Raw genomic sequence first — 11,407 nt, 5'->3', positions numbered from 1 at the left:
TTGAATCTATAAAAGCACTTTGCATCTCATCTGTAACTATATGTTGTTAAACAGCCTTTTGTGGTGGAGTTTGCCAGAAGCTTTGGAATCTGCACATAACCGTGCCAGCTTGTTTCCCTTCTCCCCGCCGTTGTTCTGATTACGGTAATAAATTACCAGTGAGTTCCTGCTGAGGAACACCCAAGTCCACGTGGCTTGAATGACAAATTTTGAAGGAGATGAGGAGTCAGTAAATTATTTCAGAGAAAACTTTCCATTTCAGCCAATCCTGAGGATTTCTTGAATTCCATTTGAATTTTCTGGATAGTTTCAGCTGACAAGAACAAATGGAATGGACTTTTTTCCCCTCCAAATTATCTGGTGGAATTGCAAAGAGCCTTTAATCTTTGGTTTGCAGAGACCCCAGCAATATGGCCTCAGCAAGAACCACACAAGAAACACCTGTCTAGTCTGGTCATGTCTCTACTTCCTCCTTGCTGCGTGCCTGGACTGCAGCATCCTCATTTCTCCCTCCTGGTAAGACAGGGAAAATAAAAGCATTATTCAGAATGCGGGGGAAATACTTTTCTTCTGCTTTCTAAAGAATCAGGAAGAATTTTCCGAAATTATCTCATGGTTGCTGCATTATATGTGCAATGAAGTCTGCATTTTCATGTAGTACATCATCAAAATTTGTGACATTTTTTGCAAAAATGTGATTCTGCAAAGCTGGAAATAAGTATGTTTTACCATGATGCTTAAAAACACCATTTTAAAGGATGTGTTTGTTAATTTCAAACATTCCCCAGACATCATACACATCTGAATATATTCAGTTTGCATTGGGAAATAGGAACTAGGGAGTGAATGTGCCTGTGAACTTTAAATTGAGAGGCTATGAAAGGAAAGAACAAAGAACTCACGTTTGCTTGTAAACACTGCACAAGACTGGAAAAAACCTTTCTGAAACAGCCAGTTTTGAAGATGAAAATATAATTCAATTTCATATTCGTCACAAATGTTTGGAGTTTCCAACCTCTTCTTTTTTTGTGGGAATTATGTTTCCCTGTAACTGCCAGTTAAAATGTCAGTTTTAGTCTAAATCTTGAAATGGAAAAAGAGGATAGATACTGAAAAAGGAATTAGACATGTAATCTAGTCAAGTTACTGTCACAAACAGTACTTCACCTAAGTTATCAGTTGAAGGAGGATGCTTTTTTTCTTAATAGAAACAGAAAGATCTTTGAGGATAAGAACCTAAATAAAAAATAACTGATACCACTTTTTCATAGTGAAACGCATCAGTGAGTCTTGGCTTCCCAGAAGTTGATGTGGGGAAAGCATAAATATAAATAATAAACCCCCAAGCAGATGTTCAAAGCATCTAGAAGGGGCAGTGGGAATTTATAAAGAAATGCAGTTTTAGTACAAGTGCTCTGCTATTACCGTCATTTAAGTCCGTTAGTGCAAAACGTATTTATTAAAGAAAAAGATTTTCAAAAAAGTCAAACCTTTTATGCAGACGTGATTAAGAAAATTCTTGAAGTAATTCTCAGTAGTGCAAACAAAACAACTAGGAATGATGCTGCAGCTTTTACTTACCAAAAAAGAGTAATAAAGGTCCGCATGTGAAACCTGTGGGAAAAAATAAGGAACAGAAATGAAACGGAGAGTTACTGTGGAAATTCTATATGTGTATTTTTCAATTCAGTTCTGGGGAGCTGTGAACACCTCTGCGTGCTTGGCTTTGTCCAAGAGAGCGATTCCGTTGTAAAACCACAGACCACAGGCGCAGTCCTGCACTGCTGAAGCGCGGGGAATTCTGCCCTCGGTTTGAGCAGACGTTGTAAGCTGAAGCTGGATCAGCAGCAGCCACCCTGTCATCAAGCTCTGCAGGCGCACAGTGACCCTCAGCCCAGGGCGATGGCTTGCCTGTTTGTCGGGAAGAGGTGGCCACACTGTGTGACCCCCGGGACAGGGAAGAGGTCCCATGGGAAAAGGCGGTAATGCCATAGTGGTGTTTCTGCACAAGGAGCCGATCTTCACCTGTGGAGCAGGTTTCTGGAAGACCGACCCCATGGGCCTGTTTCCAGGCCCAGCGCCCAGCCCCAGCTCAGGCTGTGCCCCAGCTGCCCTGCTGCAACACACCCCGTCCCTCTGCACATCCGAACTGCAGGCGAGGCAAGCTGGGAACAGGACGGAGGGGCGGTGCTTCAGGGAAACAGTCCTCCAGCCAAGGCAGAGAGCGGCCGCCCGCCTTTGGTCTGTCCGCGAGTAGGCAACCAAGGCTCAGGACCGTTTATTTCCAGAATTATTGCTGGCTTGTTGAACAAAACCTCCATTTCAAATATCCTACCACTATTTCTTATGTTTGAAAAATGCTAAAGACCTGTTTCTGGAGGATTAGCGATATGTTAACTCTCTGTAGAAAGAACTAAGTCTGTCTATACAAACTTCTGAAGGGAAGAATTCAAAAAGGGGAAGAGCCTTAGGCTAAATTTGAGAAGACATTTAAATGCCATAACTAGTCTTCCTTGATCATTGTTAGTGGATCACAGAAGATAATAAAATACAGCTGAAGTTCAATTTAAATTGTAGAGAAATGGAAAATTCTCTTGGCCTGGAATTCATTGATTTGATAATAACCTGAGACCCATTGGAAGTAAGAGTTGAGATGGCAACAGATAAACCAGTCTAATCTCCGGAAGAGCCTCTGAGAAATACACCCTCTGACAGATGAATCAGGGCTTCAGGACAAGCTGTGGTAGACACTGTGGAAGTTGCAGCAGCCTCATGAGGGGGAAGGTGAGCACAGCACCAGGAGGAGGAGGAGAAAGCATCACGGGTGGTGACGACAGCAATGCCAGCCGCACTGCGTGTAAGGAGAGACTGAGACTTCTCATGCAGTTTTCATCGTTTTATTTTCCTTCTTTCATGATGAGGCTCTAACAAGCCCCTTGGGGGCTGGCGCGCACCCCAGCTGCTGGCCCGGCCCTGGTTTCGCGGGCTTCTGGCCACCCTAGCATCGCCGGCGGCATGGCCGCTTGTGGGCTGAAGAGTCCTGGGAGCAGATGGCCTTCCTCTTGGGGCGTCACTGGGGCCCCCCGGGTGAGCAGTCTGTGCCCTGGCCAGCAGCGGTGGGACCTGCCACCGCCTGCAACAACTCCTCATGGGGCTTCTCCTGCGCTCTGGATTTGGGGGCAGGAGTGTCCCCCGGGGCAGCGGCAGGGCCAGGGGTGGCCACAGGGCTGTGCTCCTGCTCGTCGGCAGCCTGGGAGTCCCGGGGCTCCAGCTGCTGCATGAAGCGCTTCCTGCACCGCTCTGCCACGACGGCGACCAGCTGGCGCACAAACGTCACCGTCCGGTGCTGCAGGAAGGTCTGCAGCTCCCGCACCAAGGCCTTCTCGTCCGGGCCGTAGTGGCACAGATGTTGCAATGATGTCGGCCTGTGCCAAATCCACCACCCAACAGCGCTCCCTGTACATCTCCAGGAGCTGCTGCTTCAGCCAGGGCATCAGGGGCTCCAGGATCTCCCTGCTGTGCCAGAAAGAGCCCGCCCAGACACGGGGCAGAAAGCCACCTACGGGCACTGGGTCCGCAGCCTGCTGCTCATCCTGGTGGCCGGCAACTGATGGACGGGAGGGGCGCTGCCGGAAAGTCATTTCCAGACAATCTTCCTCTGACCGCACAGAGTAGACGATGGACCGGACAGTCTGCCTGCAAAGGGGGCACGACGCTTTCCTCTTGGCCCACCGCACAATGCAGCCCAAGCAGAACTGGTGCAGACAGGGGGTCACATAAGCGGCGCCATCTCGGGTCTCGCCACAGATGGGGCAGCTCCACTCGCTCTCTTCAGCCATGTTGGCTTGTTGCGGCAGGCTGGGGAGAACTGAGGATGAGGAGTTGCTCCCCCTCACTGGCGTCACACGCTGCAAAATGGAGAAAGGCCCGGGTCACTCACTGTCCTGGTGAGGGGAGGAAGAAATGCCCAGGCCCCTGGCGAAGGACACCCTCCGGCTCCCCGAGCCCCTTCACCCGCCCCGGGAGGACGCTCCCCCGCACAGCTCACCTCCACTAACGTGAATGCACCTGTCAGTGCCCGGCTGCCTGACCCAGGCAGGGCCGGGGAAACACAGGGGATGGCTCCGGGACGGGTCCGAAAGCTTCCAACGGCAGCCCCCAAACCCAAAGCACCACCCAGCACCCGGAGCAGCCTTGCTCGACCCTCCAGACCTCGCAGACACCCTCGGCAGGAGTCCAGGCAGGAGCCAGTCTGGGCTGGGCGCAGGCAGAGCCTGCAGGGAGGGATGTGAGGTGACATTTCATCGCTCGCTGACGTCACAGACCACCACACGGTGACGTGACAGTGGGCCACCTGTCTCCATGGAGCTTGCCCGTGTCGGGGCCTGGTTGGCACTGGCACTTGTGCAGATGGAAAATGTTCCCCTATTCCTTGAACGTAGAAACGAGCCACTCTTCTATGGCTTGTACCTGTTCCATTGCAAGCACAAGTGGTCTAGAGAAGACATAGCTGAAGCGCGGCAGATGAGAAGAAGCCGTCAGTAATCCATGTCAGGAAGCTCGAAAGCAGAGGCACAGCTTGCACAGAAAATGCCCTGGTTATGGCAGAAACACAGTTCTCACTGTCAGAGATTTGTGGAGAGTTGGAAACTGATGCCCAAAAAGGGTTTCTCTGCGTTCCTTTCCGTAGTCGTCACATACAGCTTAAGTTAAATTTAAATGGCAGTACAATGGAAAATTCTGTTTGCCTGGAATTCCTCCATTTGATAAGCTGAGAGATACATTGGAAGTAAGACTTGAGATGGCAATAGCTAGAATAGTAAAATCTCCTGAAAAACCTGTGAGAAATCGACTCTGATGAGTCGGGGCTTCAGGGCAAGCTGTGATGGACCATGTGGAAGTTTCAAAGCTGTTTGTAAGAGGGTTTAGCACCAAGTATGGAAGAATACTTTTTTAAAAAAATGATGGATTTGAAAAGGATTATTGGATTTACAAAGTTATGCCAAGCTTTGAAAAACAGTTAAAGCCTGGCTTTAACACCCTGCTTTGTGCATTTCCAAACTCTGGCCCGTGGATCACACCACCCACCTCCAGCTCGCAGAGGGAGAAATCCTGGTGCTCCTTTTTGGGGTAACACTGGCTGTGAAACCAGTGCTGGAACCTGTGAGATCTGAAACCTTGCCACGGTACCACATTCAATAAAGAGATTAAAGCCTTTGTTTTATGAGGCATCAACGTTTCGGCTTACCATTTCCCCCACACCTCGAATTAACCCCCTCCAGAATTTGCTCTGCTTTCCTGCATATTCTGCGTTGGTCACGATTTGCTCCTATCCCAGAGCAGGCAGAAACCCCCAGCAGAGACACAGTCCCGGTGTTGTGAGCTAACGGCATGCCAGCCGGACCAGGAACGTTTGGATAACAGATTTCGCTGAACGGCCTGAGCCTCCGCTCCCTTCCTCCCCACGCGCTGCCCTCTGACCCACGCTCGCTGCTGCCGCGTCTCCCACACGTGGCACTTGCCTCACCTCAGCCACCTATGGCCGATTCGGCTTTCCCGTGTGGGCCAAAACACAGCGCGCAGAGTAATGAGGTGAAGGACAGCACGAGTGTGTGCACCTGGAGTCGTGTGCCACAGCAGCTCTGAGCTGATATGCCCGCAGATGTCACAGCCTCCCCTAACATTCTTGGTCATTCCCAGGATTTTCCTCCAACTTCTCCTTCCTTTAGCTTCCAATGTCTTTGCTCTTAGAAAAACACTTTGTGCAGCATAACCAGAGCTCCTGACTAGTTTTTCCTTTATTCGATCTATATCACTCTACAGGAGATCAACCCTGACTTCGGAGCTCTCCTCATCTTCGTGAAGACCCACGGTAAGAACGTCGCTGTCTGAACAGGGAAAAGTGCTCCAAAATGACACATCCTTTGCACTGCTGTGAAAGAGTTGGGTTCAGCCAGAGCATCTGCGAGCGCCAAAGGACACTGCAGTATAGAAAATTTCCTTCTAGGTAATAAGGAAATAATAGAATAGTCTGCTAAAAGGACAGACAGTGAGCAGGAGACAGCAGCCGTTATCAGTAAGACACAAGGAGAAGGTTGTGTGCAGAGAAGCAAAAGATTATTACGTTGTTGAGAGCAAAAGAACATTGAACCAGGTAAAGGTAGCAAAGAACTAAGAAATTAATGAAGAATTCAAGGAAGTATTACATTGTCCTTTGGGTTTTTATCTTTAAATTTAATTCCCTTTCATCTTTTTTTTTTTTTTTTTTCTTTTTTTTTCCCAAGGCAGTGAGTTCCTGGCCCCGTACAGACTCCAGGGTTAACAGACTGAAATACCTGCTCTTCCTGCCTGCATGACAGCAAGATCCAGTTTAAGGCTGGGAGGGAGGAGAGGGACTCTTCATTGACTCCTCTCCATGAAAAAAGGGTATAATATTCTCCAAAAGATGGTAGATAGCACAGTAGTTTCAAAACAAGCCAGTATGCCTATTATTAATGGAATCAGCAAACCGGTTTAGATTTTTTTTTTTTTTACTCAAGGGGATTCATTTGCAATGTCCACATCAGTGACTGTTCCCTTAGCACATTACAGATCTTTCTGTGAAATCTTAATTAAGCCATCAGATTCTCTTTTCTGTTTCTCACAGAAAGACAGTGTTCCACGTAACACAATAAAATCCACTACTGGAAGAAGGTGCTTTTCTTTATCATCTAGCTGAGATTTATTTCCTTGCAGCCTCCTAGCCCAAGGAAGATGATCATCTCCAGGCCACACAATCCAATTCAAAAATGTCTTCTCATGTTTTGAAACTGTACATGAGAAACGATTCTCATGTTCATTAGAAGTATTTCAGACGGAGCTGAAACAATAATGTTTTTAAGGGCTTCGTAGAAAGAGCTCTTTTAGCAGTTCAGACGCTTCCCTTATCCAAAATGTCTGTACAAGGTTATCTTATGTCCTGAAGCAGTGGAGCACCATTTCCCCCTGAGCTGCTGCCTCTTCCTACCACTGTGCCCATTTGGAGCTCCTTAAGAGTATCCGTTGACTTACGAGGCACGACCAGAGAGCACTAAAAAAACCCATCCTGGGTTTCAATGGAAAGTTTCCATCAACACATTCTTTCTATTCTGGAGCCTTCCTGAACAACCCAACAGTACGAAGGACTGAAGTTTCTCCTAAACTGCTGCAAATCTCATTGTCTTTTCATCAGAATTAAGTTTCTTATCACATTTTCCAATTTTGTCTTTCCTTTCCTGTACCATCCAGAGCCATCTGAAAACCACAGATGATCCTTTCAAGTCAGGATCCAGCTTGTTCACCCCTGTTACAGAGTTGCATTTTTTTTTTTTTAGTTAGGTTAGATTAAGTAAAGAATATGTTTAGTACTTCTAATCCCACATCCTATTGAAGGTGAACATGCTGTACTTGATGCCATAACTGAAAATAATCCTATTCTACTCCCTTGTTTAACGTCATGGAAACCCTGCTCCGAGATGAATGTGGTATGTATCTGGCCACTCAAAGGTCGTGTTTTTGTGTGCAGTTGTGTGCAATATTAAGCACATGTCTTTTATTTCTTTTTTTTTTTTTTCCCCCAGGTTTACCCTGATTTCCAAAAAAAGAGAGTTGTGTTTCCCTTGAGTTATGTATATTCACACAAAGAGCAGAAGGAATTTTCCACCTAAAAGGTACTACAGTCTGAAAAAAGCCCCAGGGGCAATTAAGAAAATCCCTTTTGAGGCAAGAACCTGCTGAATTAGTCCTACAGGAACATGCACAACAAAGCTAAAATAAGAAAAAGAGAAAATAAAATCGTTTAGGAAAGCACAATGCCCAGACTTCAGGTGAGCAGAGTCGGGCTTAGGCAGGGCGAGCAGGCAGGTGGGATCCATGGCAGGCCGCTCTGGAAGGTGCAGGAGCTGAGGAGAGCTGGCAGACCATTAAGGAGAGCATCCTCCAGGCAGAAGAAGGGTCCACTCTGCTGGGAAGGCAGACCAGCAGGTCTGTTAGGACTTGGCTAAAAGGGACATTGTGGCAGAACTGCAGCACAAACATGCAGCACACGGTGGAGGGAACAGGGACAGAGCGTGAAGGAGGAACTTAGAGAAGTTGCCTGGGCGTGTAGGGCTGGTGTCATTCAAGCCAAAGCTCAGCTGGAGCTAAGAGGTTCAAGGGATGTCAAGGGCAACACGAAGAGCTTCTACAACTACATCAGCAATAAAAGGGTGAACAAGGAAAATGTGAGCACGCTGCTGAAAGGGCTGGTGATTAGTGACAGCAGACACAGGTGGGGCCATGACTGAACAAGGTTCAAGGGAAGGAGAAGGATCAGCAGTGTCTGAGGGCTGAGTCAAGGGTCACTTGTGAGAACTCGACCCAGACAAGTCGATGTGTCCGAACAGGCCATACCCAGTGTGCTGGGATCTGGCTGGTGCCCTGTAATGACGCTCTCTATCGTCTTTGAAAGGTCGTGGAGGTTGGGGCAGATTGTCAAGGGCCGGAAAAGGGCCGTTAATCACACACAGCTGCCTTTGGCAAAAGCCAAAGGGATGGTCCAGAGAACTGGGAGCTGGAGAAGAGTCCTCTGCTTCTCACGCGTCAGGCTTCATCTGAGGGCTGTGTCCTGTCTGGGGCCCCAGGCAGAAGGTACATTGATAAAGCAAAGGAGTCGACGGGAGGCCACCGGGCCCGTGGGGCTGGAGCACTTGCCCTGCGAGGAGGGTCTGCAGGGCTGGGGCTGGCTCGGCCTGGAGCACAGACAGCATCAGGACACCGAACAGGAGAACGGACCAAGTAGGCAGGGACAGGCTCCTTGCAGAGGTGCCTGGTGGGATGCTGTGGTCCAAGCGGTGACGGGGTCTGACAACGTGTTATGAAATGAAGCTTTCCTGAGGCAGGAGGAAAGAGGAGCACCAACGCACCCACACGGCCACTCACCCCAACCCTGACAGCAAAGCCATCATAAGCGATTCCACGGCGCCGGGGGACTCCCAGGGACACTTGGTGTCTGGGTCCTCCGGCAGCCACAGCCAGTCATACAAATGCCGTTTGAATGGCATCGTCTGGAGAGAAAGAAGAACTTTCTGGCCATGGAGACAGCCCAAGCAGTGGAGCAGATTGCTCAGAGGTGTTGTATCATCTCCATCTTTGGAGGTTCTCGAGCACCAGCTGGAAAAAGCCCTGAGCATCCCCGTCTGATCTCACTGCTGACCCTGCTTTGGGCAGCAGATTGTACTTGAGACCTCCTGAGATGGCTTCCAGCCTGAATTATCCCTGTGATCCTAAGAGGAAACGCTCTTCCCCATGCACAGGAGGGAAAGGCAAAGGATATATGAGAAGGAACGTGGCTGGCAGTGCCCACACAGCATGTGAACATCCATGTTTCTGATAATTCGTTTGTTCTGGATACATCTGTTAAGAACAAAGGTCACTGCAAAGGTTTACAGGTATTTCCTGTCCCCCAGCAGAGGGGTCGATTCTAATGAGCAGACCAAGCAAACACATAGCTGAAGTCCATAGAAAAAGGAGCGAATCTCTGAAAAATGGCCATGCAATTATTTACAAATTTAATAAAAATGAGCTTAAGTGAATGTAAAATGTATTGCAAGTAAGGAAAAGTTTAGGTTCTAGGATAGGCTGGACTGTTTGTAAGAAACCTCTGCTTCACCGACGGAAACTCACCCACCCTGGAACAGTCACTGAGTCAATGGAGATGACACGGAATTACAAATGACATTCTTTTGCAAATGAAAGCTCTGTATTTTCCTATTTTAAGTACAATATTTTGAAAGGATTAATATGGCAGTTTGCATTTTCCTACAGTATTTTCATTATAATATCTCTTCACTGAATTGAAAGTTTTACCATTCTTTTGAAACTGAACAGAATATTTTGATGAAGCTATGACAGGTTGAATTAAATTCTTTTTTTTTTTTTTTTCTATTTATTTCAGCACAGGCAAGAAGTGGAAAGACTAAAAATTGTACTCTAGTGAGAAGCCCATCTTGAAACATTTTCTGCTTTCTTAAGGAGCCAGGGTTTGTTTCCTAAGAACTGATCTCAGTCTTGCAAATGAAGAAACAGGACTGAGCAGCAATATCACTGAGCAATACAGTCCAATAGTAGCAGCAGTAAAATGTAACTTCATCATTACTCAGCCTTCCTTGCTGCTAATTACTCCTTTAGAATGGCAGGAAAAACATCTGCTACTGATGAAAACATGGACCAGCTCGAACAATCTAATTGTCCCTCCAGAGCGAGCTGGAAGGCCGTGGTCAGGAGCCGGCCCCCTCGGGATTGCCTTGGTCATGTGTCTCATCTCAGAATCTGCTGCCTTCAGTAGAAACACAGGTATGATGATAGTGGTGCTCTGTTCATTTTATTCCATAAAATACAGTAGAGTTCCAATGTAACTTTTCAATAAAAGCCCCAGTAATTTATAGGCTTGATCTCATGTCAAAAGTGACTAGGTCCACTTCTGTCCCCCAGTACCTTATTTTAACTGAATTTGGTGCCTTTAGCTCTCCAGCTGTCCTAACAACATGGCTCTGAGCTTTTGGCCTGTTGCATACAAATGAAGTTTAAGCTCAAAGTCACTTCTCACTTTAGACAATTCTTCACAAATATTTTTCACTTTGCAGTTCATAAATGACAATAATCACTTCACAGAGATTTATTCTGAATAAGTGTTACTTGAGTTTTTCAAGCGTATCTAATAACTGCAAAGTGTAAAATCATACATCATGATTCACAGTTGAATACCTTGATGTTTTCAAGACTTCAAGTCAGTTTTCAATTCAAAGCTGTGGCTCATTTATATAGTAAATTTTCAAAAGGTATCACAAGTCCACAAGTCACATGCATCAACAGCTTAAATAAACCTTCTGTGGGATCACAATGAATGTGATGGAAACACAACGGTAATTTGACCTGCAAATGGGTAGGAGAGGAATCAAAGAAATACACGTTGTTCCCTAGGAAGGCATAAGTGCTTCAGGGAGCTGAGCCGAAATAGGAGCCTGCTCAAACACTCAGTGCATGAGGCAACATGGAGTGTTTCTGTATTTGGGGAAGTGCACTGATTTTTTTCTCATAGTGACTGTGATAGAGCTGTACATCATGGGTGTTTGTGATGTTCATAACAATAATACTGTGTTATAACAGAGTATGTAATGCAGTAATAAATGTCCTTTAGGATGTGAGCCAAAGCCCAATAAATTCATGAAGCAGACGAGATTTCCAGCCACTAACTGCAGACCTTGAACTTTAATCAGAATCACAACACGGTTTCTGTGGAATCGCTGGAAAACAACGGACATATTGTGAGCGATCCAGACCGAGGGGCCTCACTGTAACAACAGGCTGCAGCTGTGTTGAAGGACACTTGCAAGGCCAAGGAAGATTAAAC

The sequence above is a fragment of the Strix uralensis genome, chromosome 39 (genome assembly GCF_047716275.1).
Source record: "Strix uralensis isolate ZFMK-TIS-50842 chromosome 39, bStrUra1, whole genome shotgun sequence".
In the NCBI taxonomy this organism is placed as follows: domain Eukaryota; kingdom Metazoa; phylum Chordata; class Aves; order Strigiformes; family Strigidae; genus Strix; species Strix uralensis.
Note: the sequence above shows the minus strand (reverse complement) of the source record.